We start from the raw sequence: 24,338 nt of genomic DNA, 5'->3' as shown, positions 1-24,338 counted from the left end.
AAGAGTAAATATATTTGTTTATGCATTAAAATAACAAGTCTATTCAGAGCTACCATGTTTACATATTTTTCACTTCTTCAAATGGGACTTTTAAATTTTGTTTTGTGTTGATGGTTGTAATCTCAGAGGTCTTTTCCAACCATGACAATTAAAAAATATAGGGAAGTGTTCTTTAAAAGGCTTTGAAAGATATAAACTGTGGACATGAACTTTAGCAGCTTCTACCTGGTATACACAAAAAAATATTTTCCATTGGAGGACAGAGATGACTGTAAAATTTCAGCCTCCTCAGAAGCTGTTGCTACTCAGCATCAGAGATACGATGCTGGAGCAGACGAATTACCAGTTTAATTTTTCTGCTTGCTTTTTCATGTCTAATTTGGTTTGATGATTTGCAGCACTGATGTTCATACACTGATAAACTGGTGAGTTTTCTGTGTGAATATACTGATTTTTGTTAAATTTATTATTTTTTTTTTTTAACTTGAAATGGCTTCTGCAGTGCTGGGAGTTTGGCCACTTCTAAACGCTCAGTAGGGAACTCTTCTATAGCCTTCTTTCACTGTATGTTAGGAAGAGACAGGCAGCATGCAAACATCTACAAAGTTACATAACTTCTGATACCATATGGGTTCTGTTTTCTGATGAAAACCTGGTTGAGGTAAACACCTTCAGCTTCAGCCCAGTTCAGCAGACAGACAATGAACACTAATCCCCATAAAGTTAGAGAAAACACAATGGGAAACCACAGGGGATGCACCATGCTGGAACCAGCCCAGGCAAAAAGAAGCAAACAGTAGTTTCATGATGAATGAGATACTGAAAATTGCACAGGGAATAAGGGACAAAAGAATCACCCCTGGCAGATATGGAAACTCCACTTCTGGTAATAAGAGACATACAAGTGAGGCAGAAAATACCCTAACAATAAAGAGAAAAGAGAAAAGAACACAGGAAGGTCTTTGAGAAGGAACTAAGAAAGATCTGAGAAAGGCACAAAATCTTTATGAAACCTACTTATAATTCATTTATTTCAACTCACGTATGCTTGTTTTCTGGGGTTATAGGCTTGTTTTAAATAAGATCACATTTTAACAATGCAAAGCAACTCTGGACTACTGAAAACCATTTTTCTGTATAACCCTTGCTAATGCATACATAAAACAGAATCCACTTCTAAACATTATTCTGAGAAGTCTGTTTTGAGTACTGCAGATAAAATCTATCAGCTTACAATATCCTTTAATGAACCATAAAATGCAAATGGTTTACCAGTGTAAGGCACAGAAACAACTTTTTGAAACCTTCAATTAAATTTAGACTACTATTTTAACATCTAAGGTTGAGAAAACAACAGTATCACCTGGTACTGTAATACCACTGGAATTCCTAGAGTAGGAAAATAGCAGCTGCCAGAGACATTAATCTTTTTACCCAAGCAGAAACACGCTTTATAGTAGTGGCTGAATTGCTGTAGTAAAGCTGTTAATTCAGTGTTGTTAGTAACAGTAGGATACTTCTACAGCATTTCTCTAAAGCAGACGAGGCTTCAGAAGAGTGGAATGGAGGCACAGTAATGGGGAAACTTAGTGTCCTGCAGAGAATTATTATATAAACACAAATCTTAAAATTAACAATTTGGTTTCTGATTATCTTAGGCTAATCTTCTTAAAACTTAATCACAAAGCATAGAGTATCTTTTATTGAAAGGAGAAAAGAGACAGCTGGAAAAGGGAGGATCACTAGTAGGTAATCCTAAATTAAAATGGCAGAATGAAGAAACCATTCAAATTCCAACCTACACCTTGATTCTACTAAGTAAAATTACATTATGAATCTAGGATATTAACTATCATTCTCAGCTATGCAATCAATGCAATTTTGCTAAAAATTGTGCCAAAAATGGCATTAAAAAGACAAATCAGGATAAAGAATTGTTTTAGAAAAGTGCTTAGAAGGCCAAGCAGAATAAGATAACGTGGATTTAAATAGGGCGGGTAAAGGGAACCTTCACATCCTAATGTTTACTTCTTTTATCACTGATTGTTGCTAGCAAAGGACTAATCCCCATATGGATTTAGAGCATGGCTTCTAAGTGCATTGAAAGAAAATTAACTCTGTAGAACCGATCTGCTGGTAATGGAAGATTTTGAAGTTCATGAAAAGTAACAATACTTGGAGAGCTATTGGGATACCATCAGGGAATCTTCAGAAACTCAGGTAAGGCAATTTTTTCTTCTCAGCATTTTTAAATACTCCATAGCTAGAGGAGAAATATAGTAGCTTGGACTCAAATACCAAAATAAACTCCCCATTAACATCAGTCTTTTTTCCTCAGTACAGCCAACTGTTATTGTGCAGAAGTCAAGAATACCTCTTTGAAAACATTCTATTCAGCAATTTGCAAATACAGGTAATAGTAGAACTACAGTAAACACAAACATATTTAAACTTTTTAAGAGACATTGCACATTTTCTTAGCTGGCATCTTCAAAGACAGCTTTTTCGGAAACATTAATAGAACTACTCTGTAAGATCTTCTAAGATTCTCTTTTTGCTTATGCTTTTTAAAATTTCTCCCTCTGTTTTCCAGGAATTTTGTTGCTTCTTCCTAGGAATGTTCCCAATTCCTTCTAGTAATGCTCCTGATGTTTTCTGGGAATGTCTTGCTACAGGTTTTCAGGCATATTCACTGTGCTTTCTAGGAATTCCCCCATTACTTTCTAAATTTTTTTCTCAGTGTGTTTGTCAGGGAATCTTCCCAATGTTTTCCAGGAACTTTTTTTGTGCTCTCTAAAAATTTTCAGTGTGCTTTTTTGAATCCTCCCCATTGCTTTTTGGGAGTTTTGTCTCTATGGCTTCTAGGAATCTTACATGCTTCCTAGGAAATTCCCAACTGCTTCCTAGGAATCTCTGCAGATGCTTCCTAAGAATTTTTCTTTTGCTTTCCACTAATACTCCCAGTACTCTCTAGGAATTTCCCCTAGGACTTTCTGGGAGTATTACTGATTCCTCCTAGGAATTTCTCAATGCTGCTTCATAGCAATTTCTCTTCTATTTCTTTCAGGAATCTACCTAATAGATTATAGACCTTCCAAACCTCACCTTTAAAATATTTTTTTAAGAATACTCCAGACACTTTCTAGGAAAATGTAACTGTTAAGAAAAAGGAACGAAATGGCAGATTAACATGGGTCAAAGTACAGAATTTCTAATGTCATTTTGATCCAAAGCAATTTTGACATCAGTGATGTAATTCTACCAGAAAAGCAAATGCTTAAGAGAAGCCATTTGTCAGCTTAAGGTTACAAGGTACAACTACTTTTGTTCAGTGTCTTGTATCTTCTGACTGATTTGTTGTTTATTTTAATTGCAGTCATTTAGAGAAATGATAAAACTTCATTACAGATTCTAAGCAGGAGTTACAATCATTGGATGAGAAGAGTGGCAGCATCTTGCAGCTAGCTCTGTTACTACAGAGCCTAATAGAAAAGACCTTGATTAAAATCATAAGAACAGGTTAGATGGTAAGCTGTTGGAATTTGTGTTAGGCATGCATGTGTGTTGTTCCAAACCAACTAATCCTGTGCTGGCATTTATAACCTGAAAACTTTTGGCCTCTATGTCATAAATCATAGGCTGCCTAAATAAATATCAGAAGGATTAATAAATATTGATACAATAAAAAAAATGCATGCTGTTTTATTGGTGGAAAACACCTTTAAATGCTTTTCAAATTTCTTCTAAACTCACAGCTAGCTTGCTTGGGGTTCTCATTCACCAAAAAAATGCAGATTATATAATCTGCTGAAAGCTCTGACAGTCTCAAGAGCAGCAAAAGTGTTCTCTAAATTAACAAATAGCTGCACACTTAAAATGTGCTAATGTAAAACAGGAAAGAAATAATGATCTTTTGCCCATGGACTCCTTCTGACAAAAGATCAGAGTACACAAGGGCAAAATCTACTTAAAGTTTTAAAAAAACACAACCAGCTAACCAAAACAGAAACAAAAACAAACCCAAAAAACAAACACAGAGCAAAAAAACACCCACAAAACTACAGAAAACAAAACCCACAAAACCTTTACTGTTAAGAGAATAAAATGGTTTCATGTCTGCAGGGTTTAGTAGGCTATTTTTTTGTTAAGCCAGTTTGTTAATATGAAATGTATTCCCAATGTCCTGTGAGAAATATTATTCTGAGATACAGGGCTCTGTTTGAAGGGATGGAAATATTGCAATCTGTAAATCGCATAATGGTTCTTGAAGCTTTCAAACCAGGGAGGTAGTAACTGAACTGGAGGACATTAAAAAATTAAACATCCAAGCATACTGCAGCTCTTCCAACGTATACTTCCTGGGATTCCACCCAGGAAACAAATTAAAGGAAATGAGGGATATTACTCTCTCAGAGTGCCAGCTTCTGAGTGACTCAAATGCTCTGCTGTGGTGTTCTCTTCATGTTTTTTCCTTCCATATGATCAGGTGCCTTCATTACAGAAATTGCTATTCTTACTTAGTTGAAGAAAACCTTTGTAGAGAGTACTTCTCAAGTCAAGCTAGGTATGAACTGAATGCAGGCTTACTACCAAAATTATGAAAAAGTACCTCAAGTAGATATTTCTAAGTGGTGATTTTTTTTAAAGACCATGTTTATTTTTCAGAGAAACTTAGAAAGTGCCAAATTTTACCAGCATTTCATTAAAAGATAGTAATTTCTAGAAATACCTATTCCCTTCCTTGCATTCTATTGATTTATTCTATTTATTTTCTACTTTCATCCTATGTGCAGGACCAGTATGAGTCTCACACTCTATTCCAAAGCTGAATAATAATAAAACTTCTTGACTTGCTGTGAGAGTTATTTTTTAAATACATTCCTTTCTCATTCATTAATGTGCGTGTTGTGTTTTAGCTGAAAATATTTAACTGGAGAGCTTGTATACAAGAGCCCAAATAACAACAACTGGGTTGATTAATGCTATATGTGCATATCTAGAATTTTCATGATGAATCTCAATGTACTTGAACATTAATTGAACAATGTATTGCTCAAGTAATTTCTTCTTTCTTTGCTGGTCAAGTGGAACTAAATTGCACACTCTGAGTTACCATACTTAAAAATGGTTATTAAATGCAAAGGGACGGAAAGCTGTTTGGAGTTAGCATATTAAGCACATTTTGCTCTAGACATTATTTTAGTTTACATTGTATTGCATTAATGGTTTGTTTTATTTCTCCACTGTCTTGTGTGAGAGATCTGAATATACAGGAATGCAGCTCTCAATTTGTTTTGCTGTAAAAAAACTTTTCTATTCTCTACAGGTCTGAACTAAAAAAATAATTCTTATTTTAATGTTATTTTTAGGCACATAGTCACTAAAAATAAGTAAGTCAATAAAGAATCTAGCAGCATTCAGAAGTCAATTATGATAACAGGTTCAAAGTTTCACCATCTGCTGCCTACATAACTGACAGAAAAATTGGATTTTCCATAGTGTTCTTTATGCTTTCTTCCCAGATTAAAGGGCATGTAAATACATTTACAGACATATTCAGGCCTCCTTCACATGGTCTGAGTATCAAGAATGGGTCCCAGTTTAAACTAGAATAATGTTGATGCTTTTTGGCAAGTACAGGTCACCCAAGCACACAGATGCTTAGAAGTTCCAAACTGAGTGAAGCACTGAGTGAAGGTGTATGTGGAATTGATTCAGCTGTGATGGAATGCTTTCCCATGAACCTTGATCATAGCTGCCAGCAAAGCCTGAACCATGTCCACAGGATTCACCAGCTAATTGCTTGAGGCATACTGATTACCTAAATATTTCAGAATATCTCTTTTCAGATCTAAGCCAGCAGTGGAGTTTTGGGGATTTTTTTTTTTTTTCTTTCCCTTTTCAATCAAATGAAACAAGTAAATTCAATTATAGCTCATCATACGTGTGCAGCACATCCAGGCTAACAGAAGCATAGTACATGCTACGTGAAGAGATGCTGTATTGAAGTTTTGGATTTTATGACTATTCATAAATAGCAAACATACTTCACTATCTAGAAATATAGTACTTTCTTAAGATTTTTAAGCTCACTAATAAAGAGGTAAGCACAAACAGAGCTGAAAAATGTTGGTACAGACATCAATATTCTCTCATCTCTTCTATTTTTCATTGAGAAGGGTGTAACAAACATCTAGAAACACAAAATCTTTAAAGATTTGTCTAGCATCAAAAGGGCTGCTGTTCATAGTTCTGAAGCAATGATTGCCCACAGCTTCACTTAGACATAATGGGAAAAGTCACAGAAATTAATATGTTCAAAGACTTTGTCAAATCTATAAATGTCCACAGAACAGAAAACAAACAAAAAAACCCCACCACATGGACATTCAACAGATTAAAAAATATGTTCATTTTAAAAAAAGTGAAACTCAGAAACTTTTAACTCAAGTGTCATTTTCCATCTTAGCAAATAGATTTAAGTTGGAAATCCAACAACACTACAGTCATACTTTTAAATATTTTTAAAAGGCAAATGCTCTCAAAAAAATACTACATTTCTATGGATTAGTAGTACAGCAAATGTCAACAAATGCCAAGATTTGTCAAACTGCTTGATGATATTTTTTTAATCTCTAAGTTTACTCAGAAAAGAAGAAGGAAGTATTTTGGACCTATATGAAGAATTAAGTCAAAGTATGCACTATACCAGATATGTACAAATGTATAAACTGGAACACACCACCTGGTCTCCTAGTTCTCATGCCTTTCTAAACTATGAAGTTACTGCCTCTACATCTTCCTTTATCTAGTACTTGTTATCCTAACATGCATCTCAGTTCAACAGAGTGCTTCCCCTAACTGGGGGGGGGGGGGGGGGGGGGGGGGAAGTAAACCATCATTAATTCCAAACTTAGAAGAATCTTGAATATTTTTATTCTTAATTGTTTCTGCACTTTCCTTTCTTTTGTGAGATTATTCCCACACTGTTCAGGTTATAACTCATCTAGTTCCCTTTCCACAGTATCGATGTCATTCAGTGACCACTGCCTCATTAAATTAACCCCTATATTGGCCTCTAATTAATTTTTTAAAGCATAGAAACAAAATTATCATTTCTTGTGCCCTGCTTTCCTTTGAGACACATCAATGCTAACGTTCAAAGACCTATGGCTTTTACATAGCATATGGATTTTGATACCATCTTTTTGTTTGTTTTCATCTCTATCAAGTCTTAGGCCTAAAACAGATAATACATCTAATACAACGTTAACATTTGTATTCAACAAAGAAATTATCTAAATGCTATCTGCTGATATAAATGTATTAATTGATAGACTGCTGCTCAATAAGCTTTTGTTATTGAAAGTTCTTCATATACTTAAACCTTCACTTCATCCTTATTCTGCACAGAAGCCATACACTCAAACTCTGCCTTGTCATGCCTGACTGAACATCTGAGTCACACAGTCTTGTTAATTCTCTGCTAAAAATATTGACAATGTTCTAACCTAGTCAACCAAAACTAAATATTGTAAGCTATTTCCATGAATAATTCTCACCATTTTCAAGTTTTTGGAAAAAAAAAAAATAAAGGGAAGGAAAAAAACAAACCAACATCCCCCAATTTGTTGGCAAGAATGTCTGTAGAGATCCAAAAGGGGAAAAATGGCACACCAATGCAGAAATAGAGGTAGGAAAGTTTTTATACCTGTGAAATATTTTTTCCTGTATGAGTTAATTTTAAATATTTCTTTTCCCCCAGTACTTGTCATGGGAAAAAAAAAAAAATCCTTTTCAAGTTATCAGAAAGTATTACTTGTAAAAATAAAATTAGACAACCAGCTGTGTAAAAATAAAAGCCCAAATATTTGTATTTGTCACAAATGGCAGTTTTACATAGAGAATTTGTTACATAGTCATGAGGATAAAGTCTAGCATAGTAGTGGAACATGTTATACAGGTTGGGAGATGTAAAGAAGATTGAAGAAACATGCTTAACATTACTGATCTTCATAAAGCTATGTCACATGTAGGAGTTCTTTCCAACATTGGCAATAGGCTGGAAAACTCACTAGTCACTTCTAGTGAAGGCACACTAGTGAATACTTAGTAAAGACCACCCTCGAATACTCATTAGGAACCCTAATTAGTTCTACAAAGTATCAATATGCTCTGCTTGCATAAGTATTTTTACTTAGATGGCATATCGAGGTGTCTACTCTCTATATTTTTGTACAGATAAAGACATATATATTAAAATTTAATCTCAGCTCAGCTTCTCAGTACCACTTCTATGGCAGGACAAATGCATGACTTGCAGACCCTACAAACTGGATTTTTGTCTGCAGTGACAAACTGCAGGGAAATTGATGAGTTTTAGAAGCAGATTTTAGAGGCTACACTGTTGGAGAGACTGAAACGTTATCTCATTATCCCAGTTCTGCTCTCTTCTAAGCAACGTTCAAAGATTTCTGTAGGAACAGAAGCTGCCATTTAGTGATTATTTCAGTTCCTACCTAGTTATATTTATTTTTTCAGATAAATGGTTTTGGGGTCAAGATGGTGGTGGTGTTTGGTTGGTTGGTTTTTTTCCAAATGAAATCTTTAAAATTGCAAGAAAAACAGGAAAGTGGGTAGAACATCAAAGCAAGGGGGAGCAGAATGACAACCATGACAACTAACCTGTAAACATAGTGGGATCTTTCATTGTCCATAATTTGTTATAGATTTAGCACTTCTTTGATGAGTGACTCATTCACAATATTTCACTGCTCCTATTGGCTGGTGATTTATCTAAGGCTATAGTTTGACAATAGAACAAGTCTGACTTTGATATTCCTAGCACCAGATTGAAAATGACGCAGTCACAGAATAGTAAGTGCCCATCTGCTGTAAACTCCTTCTCTTGTTTTAGAGGGAGCTGTTCTGAGACTTTATGGGGATTTTTGTTTCTACTGTGATACACAGGGGTTGAGTCAGGCCCAATTTTTTTAGTCAATACCACTCCAATCTTATGTGGGTTAGTTGGATTTCCTTTAGTAAAAGTACAGGCTGCTTTCTAACAGTGTCCTGGGTGTTCCCACAGAAAATAGATCATATGCTTGGAGTTATCTAGGTCACGTCTGTACTATTTTGAGATCTGAGTGTACACGAGAGCAGCAGTGACAGTCTTGGAGCCTAAAGTGCAGGGTGTTGTGCCCATCTCCTGAGCTCTTTACTTAGAGAATTCGGACCAGCAAGCAACGATAAGTGTTTTCCCAACACAAATTTTTGTGTCATGGTACATGGATAACACAGACTTTCCAAGTTCATAGACCACTGCAATTGTGATGAATATGCAGTTACCCAAATTCCTGGAGGGAACAGTAGGTAAACATACAAAAAGCAAACCAGGTATTTTTCTCTTCTTCCAAAACATAGCTGTTTGCCTTCTACTTTTATTTAAGCTATTATATATGGTGGGTTTTTTTTAGTTTTTTTACTTTAGAAATTTCCCCATTTTGTCTTATATTTAGGAAGGAATACAGGTGTTATGACTAAGATAAACTTATGAGTAAGTTATGGTTAAAGAACAGTTTCTGAGCAAAAATGAAGGGGGGGGGGGGAAAAGAGTAGACTGAAAAGCAGACTCATCAAAGAAACAGGCAAGGGTGAAAAAAGCACAGACACAAGAAAAAAGACAAAGTAGTGCAAAGAAGGGCCAGAGGGAAGGAAAGTAAGTTGATAAAAGGGAAGTGGCAGAACAGAAGAATAAAGGTGACCTAAGAAAAGTAGATGGAGCAATTAAAAACAAAGCCCTTAATATTCAGCATTTACAAAAAGATCTTTCCAGATAATGTTCTCAGATCAGTTTCAATTTCCTTGCTTCACTATATTTGATGGTTTCCATAAAATCTTGTTAAAAGTGACAGGCTTCATATTCATTATGTAGGTCCTTTCTCATTTACATGATCTCTCTAAAATGTGAATTTGCTCAAGCCTTTGGTCCAACACCCATACTTACGCTCCTTTAGATTTTCTTCTTTGGTAGAGATAGATATAAGTCCCAGACTTATCATTTCTCAATTACTGTTAACAATATTTCTATCTATAAAATGCTGCATTTAAATAGTTGGCAGACAGAAGGCGTCACATATGCTTAAGTCTAGCCCTAAGGCTAGACAGAGTGCATGCTCAGATATGAGATTTGAAAAATGATGCTGTGCTTTACAAATGCATTTAATTTGACTGCAGAAGCCTTACTAAGACAGATATTTGGAACACATACATATATAAATACAATGTATTATACACACACTATTTTTTAACAAGATAATCTTAAATTTGTATATAAAGTCTAAAAAACTTTTAGACACATTTGTATTTGCAAAACCACTTAATTAAGGCTGAAGTCCCAGATCCTTTCAATCTGGTTTTCCTCAGCATGGTGTTGTACAGCTACAAGTATTCTTGAAATCAATAGAATTACAGTGATTTTTAAACAACCAAAATGTACAGAGAATGACAGCTACATAGACCGTTGCACATAGTTTCCTTTCTTGATTTCTTCAATTAATAGAAATCAACTAGCTAACTAGCACACAGACTTCTTCCTGAATTGTGTTGTTTTCAGTTATTTTAACCATCACTGATTTTCAAAAGATACATTTGAATGAATTTATCTTATTTTTATTTTTTTAAAGGAGGTTTCATCCTGTGAGGTAAACTTAACTATAAATCCTTTGCAATTCACTTTTAAAAGATGAACACAATTAATATTCTCTTATGGCAGCAACTCCCCACCTGACTTCTCCTACAAATGCCTTGGTAGATGACTGGGAATCATATTTCTGAGAATGGTTTTACAGCGACTAACATTGGTTATTTTACTTATTCTACTTATGACCAGAAGGCGTCAAATTCTTAGCTTATCAAGTGAGAAAATACAGAATCCAAATTGTCAACGTTTGACCCAGTTGGACAACAATGCTCTCGATCCCCTCCCCCTCCTACCCAGGTAGGGAAGGAGAGAGAGAAAAAAAAAGAGACTTGTCTAGATTGAAAACTGAACCGTGCAACTTTATTTAGAAAATTAATACGTGATGTTAGAGTGTATATATATAGTGATTATACAAAAGTGTGGCAGAAACCTCTCGCCTCCCCCCACCCCCAGCAACTCCCACAGCACTTCCCTCAGATGAGACAATTCCGAGGAATCCCGAAGCTGCTCCTGGAGAAGGCAGAGAGTTACGAGGGTCAGAAGGGCTTGAGGTCGATGGTCCGATGATGATGGGCAGATGGTGTTGTCCCAGACGCCGGCCACGAACAAAAGAAAGAGGAAAAGAGAGAAAAAGGAAGGCAGATAGACAGGCAAGGCGAAGCGGCGAGAGAGCAAAGCAGGAAGGAAGGAAGTTTTCTTCTGTCATCTCCGACCTTCCCCCGAGCCTACGTAGATATATGGAATGGAATATCTCTGGCCAGTTTTGCTGTTCGTCTAACCCAGCCTCCCACGGGGGGGGGGACCACAGATCCCCCCGTAGTGTCTGAGCCAGCAGAGCAAAGGCACGACCTTGAGAGCCCAGCAATTACAAAAACATTCCAGTGTCTTATCAACCTAGCAGAACACGCAGTTGCTAGTTGAAGAAAGCTCACTGAAATAAAAAAAAAAAAATCAGCAAAAGAAAAACTGGCTTCATCCTGGCTCAAACCAGGACACAAATCAAAGAAACTAAAGCACTTTCCTCATAATTGAGTAAGATTCACATTAATTCACTCCATTGTCACATGTGCCACCATCCTAGAACTACTCATTGCTCATTTGAAAACCTGCTGCTTAAACAGTCAATATGGATCTGCTTTCACCAGCCAGCTGATATTTGCAATTTCCAGCCCAGATGTGAAACAGCAATCCATTTTGAGGCAAGCACTGAGGTTCTTAGCAATTCTAATTTAGAAAGATTTTGTTCTACTGCACCAGCCACCACACTTGTTACTGTCAAAGCTTAAGCTCTCTGGTCACAGAAATTAACTTCTGCAGCTTGTAATAGCAAATATACCTTGAAATTATTTTGACTCTCAGTGCAAGTAATCTCCCCAAGACAACCTAAGTTTCAAGGCACCAGATGTATACCTCCTGAGAATTTTCTCCTGGTCTTTTTTAACAGAGAAAAATTGTTTTGTTGTTCAGGTCTCTTAGGCATTTAATTTTTTATCAGAAAAAGGATGACTTTGACACAAAATCCCAAGCCTATGTGATACAAGTTGAAATCAATCTGAAATAACATTTTGATCATGCAGTGCTGCTGTTGGAGGAGAAGTGCCATCTTAACAAGGGTTATTCTTCCCAATTGTCATATGTCAGGAATCTTATTAGAAAGCCTTGTTTTACTTCTGGTTATTTATTTGAACTTAATAAAAACCAAAACAAACCAAACCAAAAATGCAAACCACAACCATTACACAAAAACTAGTTATGTTAAAAAAAAAAAAGAAAAGACTTCAAAATGTTGTCACTGCTATCTAGCCAATTTCCAGCTGTGACAAAATTTAACCAATGGGATTACTCATCACAGCGAAATCGCCTCCTCTCCTCTGTAGTACACAGTGTGACAGATGCAACATTAGAGCCTGACCTGAACCAGAGGCCTCTGAGCTTCATCATTATTAACATTTGGTATGGCTAAAACTGTAAGTCATAGATGAGTTTGGTCTCCAGATGGTACAGTAGCATTTCTTGAATATATAGGTATGTCACCTTCGAAATTACAAAACTACTGTTGATGGAAAGAATACAGTAAACTCATAAGCACAACAGTAGTTACTGCTTGACAGGAACTGTCATCAGTTACAGTATCTAAGGCAACCACAGTAAATTAAAATGCTTTGCAGATTTACAAAAAAGTTGGTCTTCCTAGTCAGAATAAGACAATTTTTTTAGATGCCTCATTGCATTATGAATTAATGGTCTACAGCTGATTTGCACTTCTTTTAATGAACAACAAAAAATTATTTACTTCTATGTATTCTTCTATACCACCATTAATAACTATATACAACATGGTATATGTCAGAATTTTACCTCTCTTAGCGTCCAGGATTTATTATTAAATAGATTTAAAAAATAAAGCTTTAGTCATTAATCAAAATTATTCACAAGCTTGATTCATTATTATGTTTCTCATTCACGAGCAGTTAATTGCTAATTTGAGTATAAGCTATGGTCATTAAACTCTACAGTGACTCTACAGAAAAAACCCCAAACAAATGTCAAATCAGTATGACTAAATTAAGTTAACATTTCAGCTGGATGTGCATGGAGTCTACTCACTGAACATTCTGGCAAATACTTGTAACTGCTAAATGTAACTGATAGATCTAGCTGGTTTTTGGGAAAGAAGAGAAACAAAAAGTCTCATAAATGTCAACAAAATACAAATTGAAATGAAGAGACAGTGGCAATTTCTAGCTGTGCACATGTCTGAATGACAGTATTATTTATTTATTTTAAATGCTGACTGTCTGCTGTCCACTGGTACCTCACTTCACTGAGTACAAAAGGGGCTGGTTTAAATTTGTCATGGCAAATAAATCTCTGTAATCTAATCTCGCATTCAAACAATGAAACTCAAGAACCAATCTTAGACTTATATAAATACTAGAAGTTGTTTAGATCTACCTGATTTTATCATGCATGCTGTGTTCCCTTCCTAATGCAATACATCTGACTTAGAATAATGGGCTTTATAATAGCACTTTAAATTAACCTTAATTCCACCTTTATATCCTCTGTACTAAAAAGAATGTTCTAAGGTTAGAAAACATTATGAAGTTTAAAATAATTCTAATTACTGATAAAATTTCAGACCTATTTTAAATAAGTTCCACAATATATGCCTTAAAGTCTCTGGCCAGGTACTACGAAACAGTGAAACAGTACTATGAGATAGTTATATTATTACTCATGAACTAATATTAAAGCTTGCAATTACAATACAAAAGAATTATCCTTTCTCCTCTGTACTAAAATTCTTTTTCATATTCTATTTATGGCACATCACAATAATTCAATGCTAGAATTGAAGCTACCTGTCCATACAGGCAATAGTCAGTGTTTTTTTCTTAACCACCAAGAATAAAGGACATAAAATGCCCTTCTTTGACAAAATCATTGCAAATTTATGACATATCACATTTTTGTTGACAAATTAAAGCTACCTGAGAGGATTTTTTCTGATAATTACATAGTGCAATCAAATTACCCTTGGAGTGATTATAACAACTCTGTCAAATTGGTTTTTTGTGGAGAAATCTTATCTTCATCTTAAATGTGGTCAGTCATATGCCTTCTGGTATGCCGCAGGCTTCACCCTGACAGTGTACATATGCACACCCTGATATCCTATTAGCACCATAAAAATCCAAGTTTTGAATGCCTGGACTGTGATGGAAAGTGTGTCCCTCTTATAAAGACAGTTTGAGGTCAAGAACAACAGTGGTTCAGAGACAAAATATTTGGAGATTAAAAGACTACTCAAGGGTGGCAAAATGCTCCTCATGCCCCTACTTCCCAAGTCAAAACAAGACACCAGTTTCTCGGTATTAAACCTTAATCTATCTGCTTTCAGGAAATCGATGAAGGTTAGGAATTTTATTTTAAGGTGCTGTTTTACTTGGAAGTATGGATGAAGAGAGATCCAAATAGCAATGCTATATTGGTAAAATGATCACAGTTCTGCAAAAAACACCGTTTTCTAGCAGAACATAAAATGAGACATAGTATCTTCTCACAAAGCATCAAAAGGTGATGTATCCAATGCTATAGTGTTGATTCCTTCTTTCCATTGTCATTCCCAAGAATTCACAAACCATCTACACTTCTCAAATGCCTCAGAAATTGGAAGGATTTTTAAGAAATCAACTTCATAGGGATGCAGACTATTTTTCAAGCAAACTGCTGATCCCTAAAATATACATTAGCCAATCAGAGGTACAGTCTGGAACAACTTATAAAATACTATCTCTATAAATCCATACACTAGCTCTGTATAGACACCTACATATGCAAAACAGATTGTCAAGCACCAAATAATGTCATTGCATCAACATTATGTGTATGAGTTCAGAAAAGCTAAATTTTGTGCTTCTCTAGTTCCCTCTAAAAGTGTGACTTTCCAACTCATCAAGGAAACAAAGGACAGAAAGGTGAGTGCTGCAGGTTAATGCTATCGACTGATGCAAAGAAAAAAAAGTATCCAGAAAGCACTGCTTACTTAATGGAGTAAGAGCTGGTAAAATATTATACAGCAATTTTCACAAGCCTTACTGTAACTGTAAGCCACAGTAGGGCAGAGGGCTGAAAATGAAATTAAACCAGGTCATATAGAGATTTTCTTTTCACAGCTTTGAACTCTGCAATGGAGTACCTAGTAAATTATGTGTGCATGGCATTATACCGTAAACATTTGTGGAATGGAAAGCTAGTAGCTCCTCAGATCTAAACTAAATTCATTTTAACAATACAGGAAATCTTTGGGAACATTAACTACTTTGTTTATCACATGAATTAAAAAAAAAATACACAAGTTTCATGTCCTTTATAAATGTTTTTTACAGACATCCAGAGTCTTTTAAAGAAATTACACCACTTCCTCAGTAATTTTATCTGTGAAAGGCTGTGTTACCCTCATTTAATGGAAAATACAGACAATTAAGAAAAGTTCATTTTTCATTAAAAAAAAAAATTCCTTTCTTGTTTTTTGAAGTTGAATGCTTTACAACAGTATGTATCCCAAAGGAAAGATGCAAAGTAAACCGTTCACATAACTAAAAATTAATGTAAGTATTGGTTCATGCAACTGATAGCCCCTCATGAGTATCATACAAATGTCCATAGGTCCCCACGTACCATTAACAGCAAGTAAATTAAAAGCTTGGTTGAGAGATGATATGGTATTAGATGGTTTTGAGTTGTGGTTTTACGAGCTCTGGATATAGCTGGAGCAAAAATGGAGAACAAGAGTAAATGGAGATATGGTATCAACTACCTTATCAGATTTCTCACAACAGAACTGAAAGGTGGATAGCAAAGCTTTTATTCATAGAAAAAAAAAACCAACAACATACATCAAATCTCTCAAGCAACTGAGAAAATATTCCAAGCTGGGTTGTCAAATTAGTGTCCATAAGTTATGCAGAAGTCTATGATTTTAAGTTTTTTTAAAATTCCTGCTAGGACATTGAAGGTTCATATTGTACCTTATGTATGTAACCAGAGCTCGAGCTTATCTTAAACTGTTTTCAATACTTATAGTACTCAGAGTGGTGTGTTGCAATGGCAAAACTACTAACCAAGTAAGCTATCTCAGCATTATTATATTTGTGAACATTGTCCTTAAAATAATTAGACATGGAGCATTAATTCAAGCTCTGGTTCATTTTCTTTAATGAATTTCAAACTCTAGAAGCCACAGCCATACCAATTCCCCTTCTACCTCACATCCTCTTTTTCCTTTAAGTAGCAATTAATTCTGTATATAATGGAGGCTCTTTTCCCAGCATGTGTCAAGACCTTAATACAAGCAATTGGCTAGATCTTCAGTATAACTTCAGTGACTCTTACTGATTAGCAACAGATCAGAATCTGTCTTCAAAAAGTATAGTACTTATCAACTTACAAAGAGTTGGCTGCTTGCAGCATTTCATAAAATTCTCGAATGTTCCCATGTGTGCTTCTGAATTTCAATTAAACTTATACCAATAGATAGATATTGACATTCTCATGAATACCAAATGAGTACATTAGTGATTGCCATGTGATAATGAATATCTTCTGAATTTCTAACTAAGTGGCTTTCAAATGAAACTGCTGGTCCCATATCTTTGGCTCCAATTACTCTTCATCAAATTTTTCCACCTTTTCCAATTTCTGTGTGTGAAATGGACTTAGAAAATTGGATGAGAAAAAAAGAACTAGTGGAGAGAGAGAAGAGAGGCAAGAATATCATACACCACAGACTTGCTTACTGCACTGAGAATTTGACCCAATTAAGAATACAGTACATAAGGGGATGTGACTCAAGTCTGTGAAAGGTCTATTGAAAAAGATTAATGTTTTGCACTTTGCCAAATAAAGCCATTTGCTTAATAATTAGAAGAGAACTGGAATGACTTTTGCCAAAGGGCAAAGGTTAGAAGTACACTTCAGTCTTTAAAAAATGCTTTACTTGTGCAGCACTGACTTTGTAGGCTTTGGCAATATACCTTCAACTCTTCTCTGCTTACTGCCTCATACCACCACCTCTCACAGAGTCCTTTAGTCATGTTTGGCTGCTGGTTTACATCTATTTCCTACACATAACTATGCCTTAGCTTAAGATCAGTCATAGTCAGATCATCTTGAATACTGCTGCTAACAACACACTGCTTTCAAAATGGCAATAAGGAGAAATGACAGGTAAGATGGGAGCCAAAGGGGAAATACAGAACAGCAGCAGCAAAGAGCTGTTTTTCTCAGCTAAATATTCATGCATCTGAAAGCATACATTAGCAATTTGAAGAAACCAAAGAGTGTTGGGAGAATGAAGGACAAAGACAGGAGGCTACAGTAGTTAAATGTAATCAGACCCTGAATGTGAACTTCAGTTACAGCGGTGAGAGCCAGAGAGTAAAAAGGACTGTAGAGATACTGGAGAACAATATTCTTTGTTCTTTTCAGACAAATGCCACCTGGTTTAAAGGAAAAAAGTAGGCAACGTGCAAGAGTACGAAAGGATCGAATAAAGCCTAGGTTTCTACTGATGATTGAATTTTCTGATGTCAAACAAAGAGAAATCCTGGAATTAAAATTCTTAGCTATGCCATTGACTATGATTCTTTATATGGAAAATATCGAAAATCCAGTAAGGCAAAATTGTTTTCATGGGAGTCTTATAATGTGTTTTCCCTCATCCACAGTTTCAGTATGTTTGAGTTCCATTGGTATCAGCTAGACTAGAACACCATTCTATGAATTTAAAAACAAATTAAAAAAAAAACTGGAACGCAGAAACAGACATACAAACTGATCCCTGCAGCATACATGCAATTAAAACTATTTTCAGATATAAATATCCTTATTACTTATTACTGTGTTTCCATTCATAAATGCAAATATATTTTAAATATATGTAGAAATTATATTACTGAGAGACGTAACTTATTTGTGATCAAGCTTCTGAGACTAATAAAATTCATTTTCTTGAAACAGCATGACCTTAAGACCTATGTGCTGGTAGAGAATCTTCTGCTTGGACAGTGAGAAAATAGATTGAAACCAACCCCTCTCTACATTAGATGAATTCTGTTTTTGTAAAGACAGTGAGATGAAACAGTAACATAAGGATGGGAAAAGTATGAGATAAACTCTAGCTCTGTAGAAGGAAAGAAAGAATTTTCAAATGCAATTTCTTTTTGCATGTGTGTGGAGCTAGATTGGGTTGCCCAGGGAGGTTGTTGATGTCCCATCCCTGGACGTTTTTTAAGGCCAGGTTGGATGAGGTTTTTTGCAAGCTGGTCTAGTGGTAGGGGTCCCTGCTCATGGCAAGGGGACTGGAACTAGATGATCTTTAAGGTCCCTTCCAACCTTAATGATTCTACAATTCTGTGAAAGTCAGCTTCATGTATTGGCATCATATAAACAAACACCCATCTGAATTCAGGCAGCAATTTGCTTAGAACAGCTGCTCATTGAGGGTAGAAGTATTTGAAAAAGGGACAATATTTCCATGCTGAAAGACACACCACTTTTAAGCGGATGGTTCTAACAGGAAAGCAGCCTGGGTGCTAGCTGATTTGTGTATGATTCATACACTTCAAACAGTCCTGAATAAACAGATAGAGTTATTGAAGAATAGCTGCATAATGTTTCAATTCATAAGGTTTTATTAATTTGCTTTTGTTTTTTTCCTTTGAGGAAGAAAATTTCTCAGTCAAGAATTATTCTGTTCTTTCATCTATAGTACCACCAAATTAATTTTCTCTATTTTGGATCCTCAATATGGAGCCTAACTCAGCAGCATCATTGAAGTAGCCCCATCTTAAATGCTTCTTATTTGTATTGAATTTTTTAACACTAAAAGTTTAAACTAGTGTTGTTGGAGACCTGGTTCATTTTAGCTTTGCTTTTAATACTCCTGATGCTGTCAAAACACATGCCTCATGCCAAAAGATTAATTCCTATAAAGACATACAGTGTAACTATATGATACAAGTAGCCCAAATCACAGAAGTTGGAAAAGAATGTCCTAGTAAAAACAAGCTGAAGAATTTCAATTGGCCCTTTTAAATTTTCTTTTATAAATAAGAGGAAATTGTTCTGTCAGACTTTACTGTGTCAGGGCTTTGCAAATTGTAGTGTTTCTACCAGAAGTTTCATTCCATTTAAATATGGACTTTAGTGCTTCTGATTTATTGTAAGAAACATAAATTACTGTATGAAGAGCAGTGAACAAGTGGGTCATTATACTGGCACTACACTTGAATCAGATATAGAGTAGATGCCTGGACTGCACCTATCCCTGAATCCAGAAAGACGCTGAGCTCTAATTTAAAAATACAAGTATGAATTTAGTCAGCATTAGATGGACATTACTGCTAACTTTGGAAGTTGTCCATATGTTTAATTTCTCCAGTTTCTTACACCAGAATCCAGAGCAGTTCATAGCACCGAGGCATAAGCCTCATGCAGAAAAAGTCAGAATTTCACTCGGTGATTTCACAGAATCAGAGAATGGCAGGAGTTAGCACTTCTGGAGATCATCTAGTCCAACTCCCCTGCTAGAGGAGGATCCCCTAGAGAAAATTACACAGGAACACATCCAGGTGGGTTTTTAATTTCTCCAGGGATTGAGACTACACAAACTCTCTGAGCAGCTTGTTCCAGTGCTCTGTTACTCTCACAGTAAAGAAGTACCTTCCCATACTTAGGTTAAACCTCCTGTGTACCAGTGTGTGACCACTGCCCCTTGTTCTGTCACTGGACATCTGACCCCATCCTCCTGACACCCACCCTTTAGATATTTATAAGCGTTAATGAGCTCCCCACTCAGTCTCCTATTCTCGGAGCTAAGCAGACCCATGTCTCTCAGCCTCTACTCATCGGGCAGATGCTCCAGTCCCTCAGTCATCTTAGTGGCCCTGTGCTGGACTCTCTCTGGTAATTCCTTGTCCTTCTTGAACTGGGGATCCCAGAACTGGATTCAGTACTCCAGGTGAGGCCTCACCAGGGCAGAGTAGAGGGGGAGGAGAACCTGCTGGCCACATTCTTCTTAATGCACCCCAGGATGGTATTGGCCCTGTTGGCTGTGAGGACACATTGTTGGCTCATGCTATGGGTATATTCTGGCCCTTCATCGAGGTCATCAAGGAGTATATTGAACAGGACTGGACCCATTAAAATCCCTGGGGGACACCACTATTCACAGGCCTTCAGCTAGACTCAGACCCACTGATCACAACTCTCTAAGCTCTGTTCTTCAGCCAGTTCCAAATCCATTTCATTAACCAGTTGTTCAGTCCACACTTCTCAAGTTTGGCTGTAAGTTTGCCACATATTCAGTTATCTTGGCTTTGAGGACAAGATATTGAGACAGTAGAGAAAGGAAGTAGCCATTTTTCTGTCATTGGATCTTTGGTAGTTACGACTCTTCTCATAGAGAGCGGACAAAGATAGGTGTTTATTAGAACATGTGCATGGATCTCTTTATTTAACTGTTGGAGCCTACCCTGCTGGTATCTGTATCTAAGCTGGTCATCCCAGACTCCCTTACACTGAGAGTGATCTAGACAATAAAAAGGTGCCAAGGGTTCAATCCTAACCCTTCATAAAATAGAGATTAACTTCTGATCATCTGATTTGCCCCATTGATTACAAAGGCTGCCTAGGGTGACTTTCCTAGATGTGCATACATCTTTCTTGTGATACACATTCATATTTACTCACATTAATCCCACACAAATTATTTGCAAGCAATTTATAAACTTCATGGATTAGCCTTTTCAACATCTACTTTCCTGCAAATCAGTTTATTCAATCCTCTGGTATTTACTGCCTGCAAACTAACTGCAACTGTTAATGCAAACAAGAAATCTCTTTTCCCCTGTGGAAAGCCATGCTCTTTTTAGACTTACCTTTCCTTCCTCACACTAATCTTTTTTAATCTCTTGCCACTTCTTGCATACATCTAGATCACAGATTCTTTTGAAAACCAGGAATTTTTGTACAGCATAGAGTTCTGAAATACAAAAAATTGTATAGAGTGTTCAATTGAACAGTCTATCTAAATAATTTTTAAGAAGCTATTAAATCAGCAAGAGAAATTAAATAAGGAAAAAAATCAATTGACAAATGCAAATAGACATTAACTACATGAATAGATGGCTTTAAAAAAAAAATAAAACAAACCAATCAACTTGTTTATATACTTAAAGATCAGTAGCCTCTTTAAAACCAATCCTTTTGCACACTGGCTTTTTTAAAGAGATAGAACAATAAAAATGATGCAAACCAAATGAAGCAAACATATGAAAGTGTAGCTAACACACATTTCCTTCACGAGACCAAAAATTTGCTAGATAAACTTTTCTATAGTTTTCCAAGCAGCCAAAATGCCTTCAAATGGCTTTCATACTCAAGAAAGAACACTCCTACCAATTCAGCAAAGATGAAACAGAGCTGATATACTGTGTCCAGATACTAAAAAACAGTCACTTATAGAAGTCCAAAATCCACTGCTCAGCTGCAAGCGCAAGAGTTTTGTATCTGCCAGTCCAACGAAACCAGTCACTCAGTAAGACAAAGTGATTTACAGAACTTGAAAAAAGGTTCCAAGCTATTTATACATATTCCCTGTATCCTACTTCTGCTTAAGGTACATGCTTCCAGTGCTACAGGCTGCCACTTGATAATCTTAGCCTTCAACATACCTGCTTTTCTCTAAGACCACCAGTAAAAGACAATGAAACAAGGAATGCACCTTGACATGAGTTTCTCTGCTGCTCTCTGTCCCATTGCACAGGATTTTTTCCTACTTTTTCATTCCACATCTGTGCCATGTGTAACAATAGATTTGGGTCAACTCAGCCACTGTGCTCAATTCAGGTCACAGCTAAACTTCATACTTTTGCTACCTTCTGTGAAAGAGACTTAATTTTTTCCTCACCTTTCATGATGAATAATTGGTACTAATTATCTTGAAACCTTCTCACTTGCATTCAAACTTGCAGCTTCAGTTCATCAATAATACTAATTCACACTTACATAGCACATTTCATCTGAAGAACATAAAGCACTTAATAACTGCCAAATCATTAAGTTTTAAAAGACCTTCCAAAGGTAAAAACTATTTCATTCATCGAGGGCTTGGTCTCTATTGCAAAAGGTTACCATGTTTGCATGCTGTTTGTTGTGAGCAACCAAGAGAGCTGGCATAAATCTTAACATCAAACTGCACATATATATCTTTATAAAGATTCAGTTGTTGTGTTCAGCACCACACTGGAGAAAGATTTCAGCCTGTTAAGGTATCACTGTGCTAAATGTAATGTGTCAGTTTGCCCTGACAGCAATAACGCATTTAATGTGGCAGTTTTCAGTCAGTACAATTGTTAACACAACTGTAATAACAGAAGAGTAAAATGAGGCTGACGCTGATTCAAAGGAAGAATCATGAGCAGATGTCAGTTTTGCTATCATTCGTTTGTTTTTTTCCTCAGTCATAAAACCTGCTGAGTTAGGTGGCTACAAGTTTGTTTAGATCTGTTGTCTTTATCTGTAATTATTTTGAGGTTTTATGAGTTGTTGAGAAAACTGAATTAGAATTAATTTTCCATGTATGTAACATCACTAATTTTACTTTCCCTTTTCAAGACTAAGTATAACATGGAACCCATCTATGGGACACCTGACACTTTAATTAACAGTTTCTAAGAGCACATTCTCTTTCCTTGTAAATGGAGATGGACAAACAGGAGGGGGTGAAGCAGGAAATTTCCACTTAAGAATTATGTCTACACTAAAAATTGTCTAGATTCAGGCACTACCATCATTCATCTACAGAAGAAGAGAAAGGTAAAACACTGAGGGACACTCTAGAAAAGTGGAAAGCATCAGTGTATAAGAAGGAATAAAAAGTAAAGGAAAGCATTCAGCTGAACTCTGATAAATGCAGCCCCAGCAGATCCTCCCTCAGGCACTCATGTCCAGTGCTGGGTATCAAGTCACATCACAAATTAAATCACAAAATTGGGCTCCAGCTAGGCACCTCTGTATCTAGTTGTGGGGTACTTCCCAGCTCTGCAGCCCCTTTGCTCTGCCAAGGATTCACCCTCTGGACAGACCTGACCTGGCACAAGGTACGGAAGAGATAAGAAGTATCAATAAATGATGGAAGTTCCCTGTGGTACTATAAAGTGAGATTCTAGATCACATACCTGAAATCTATACCTGATTAAAATTAAAAGAAGAATTATTTAATTGGATATGGATAGCCTTTCTTTCCAGAAGTGACTGCAAGAGCTGTTCACTTTGATTATACTAAAAACATTGTCCATAATCTTATTTTCACCCTGTATGCAATACTTTTGACACTATGGTTTTTTGTACAGCATGGATGATTCCCCAAAAGGAGCCAAAGGCAAACACCATAGCAGTTGGTGAGAACAACATTTTATAACAGTCTTTATAATTAAATTTTCTTCTTCCTTTCTGTAGCACCTCATTTTAAAAAGTGAATACAATGTTCTTTGCACCTGTTTTTTCCTGGACAATTGTTTTAAGGAAGTAAACATCTACTTGTCCTATACGCAATTAAACTGCTTCCTACTCATCTGTGAAACAGCTAGTGTTTTCTTTACATGTTCATGTCACAAAATATATGGCAGCCATAGCAACCTAAAACCAAAGATACAATTGCAAGATCCAGAAATATCACAAAGGGTCAGACACCAAACTGTTCCTAATAACGTCTAATGCTAATAATTTCCAAGTTGGCATTCACATACCTTGGCTAGGATTACTTTTAAAGCACCAAATCCTGCTTTTTTATGCCATCTGAATGTCAGAAAGTTGGAGTGCCATGTTTTGCTTGAAACATGTCATTTTTTTACTAGAAAAGTGATATTTTTCATAGTTATGCACAAAAGATGTCTCTTTTCCATGGTAATTTATGAAAGAGATTAAGCCTGTGTTAATAGGGCTGTGTAATCAGTTGATAGTGCTTTCTCACAGTACTCTGGTAATGAAACACAAGACATGTAATAATAGGAGACTAGTTTTAAACTGTTACCATCCATACAATAATACTATTACTTGTTGCCCAAAT

This window comes from Apus apus, chromosome 4 (genome assembly GCF_020740795.1).
Source record: "Apus apus isolate bApuApu2 chromosome 4, bApuApu2.pri.cur, whole genome shotgun sequence".
Taxonomy (NCBI): domain Eukaryota; kingdom Metazoa; phylum Chordata; class Aves; order Apodiformes; family Apodidae; genus Apus; species Apus apus.
This window is presented reverse-complemented; position numbering follows the sequence as displayed.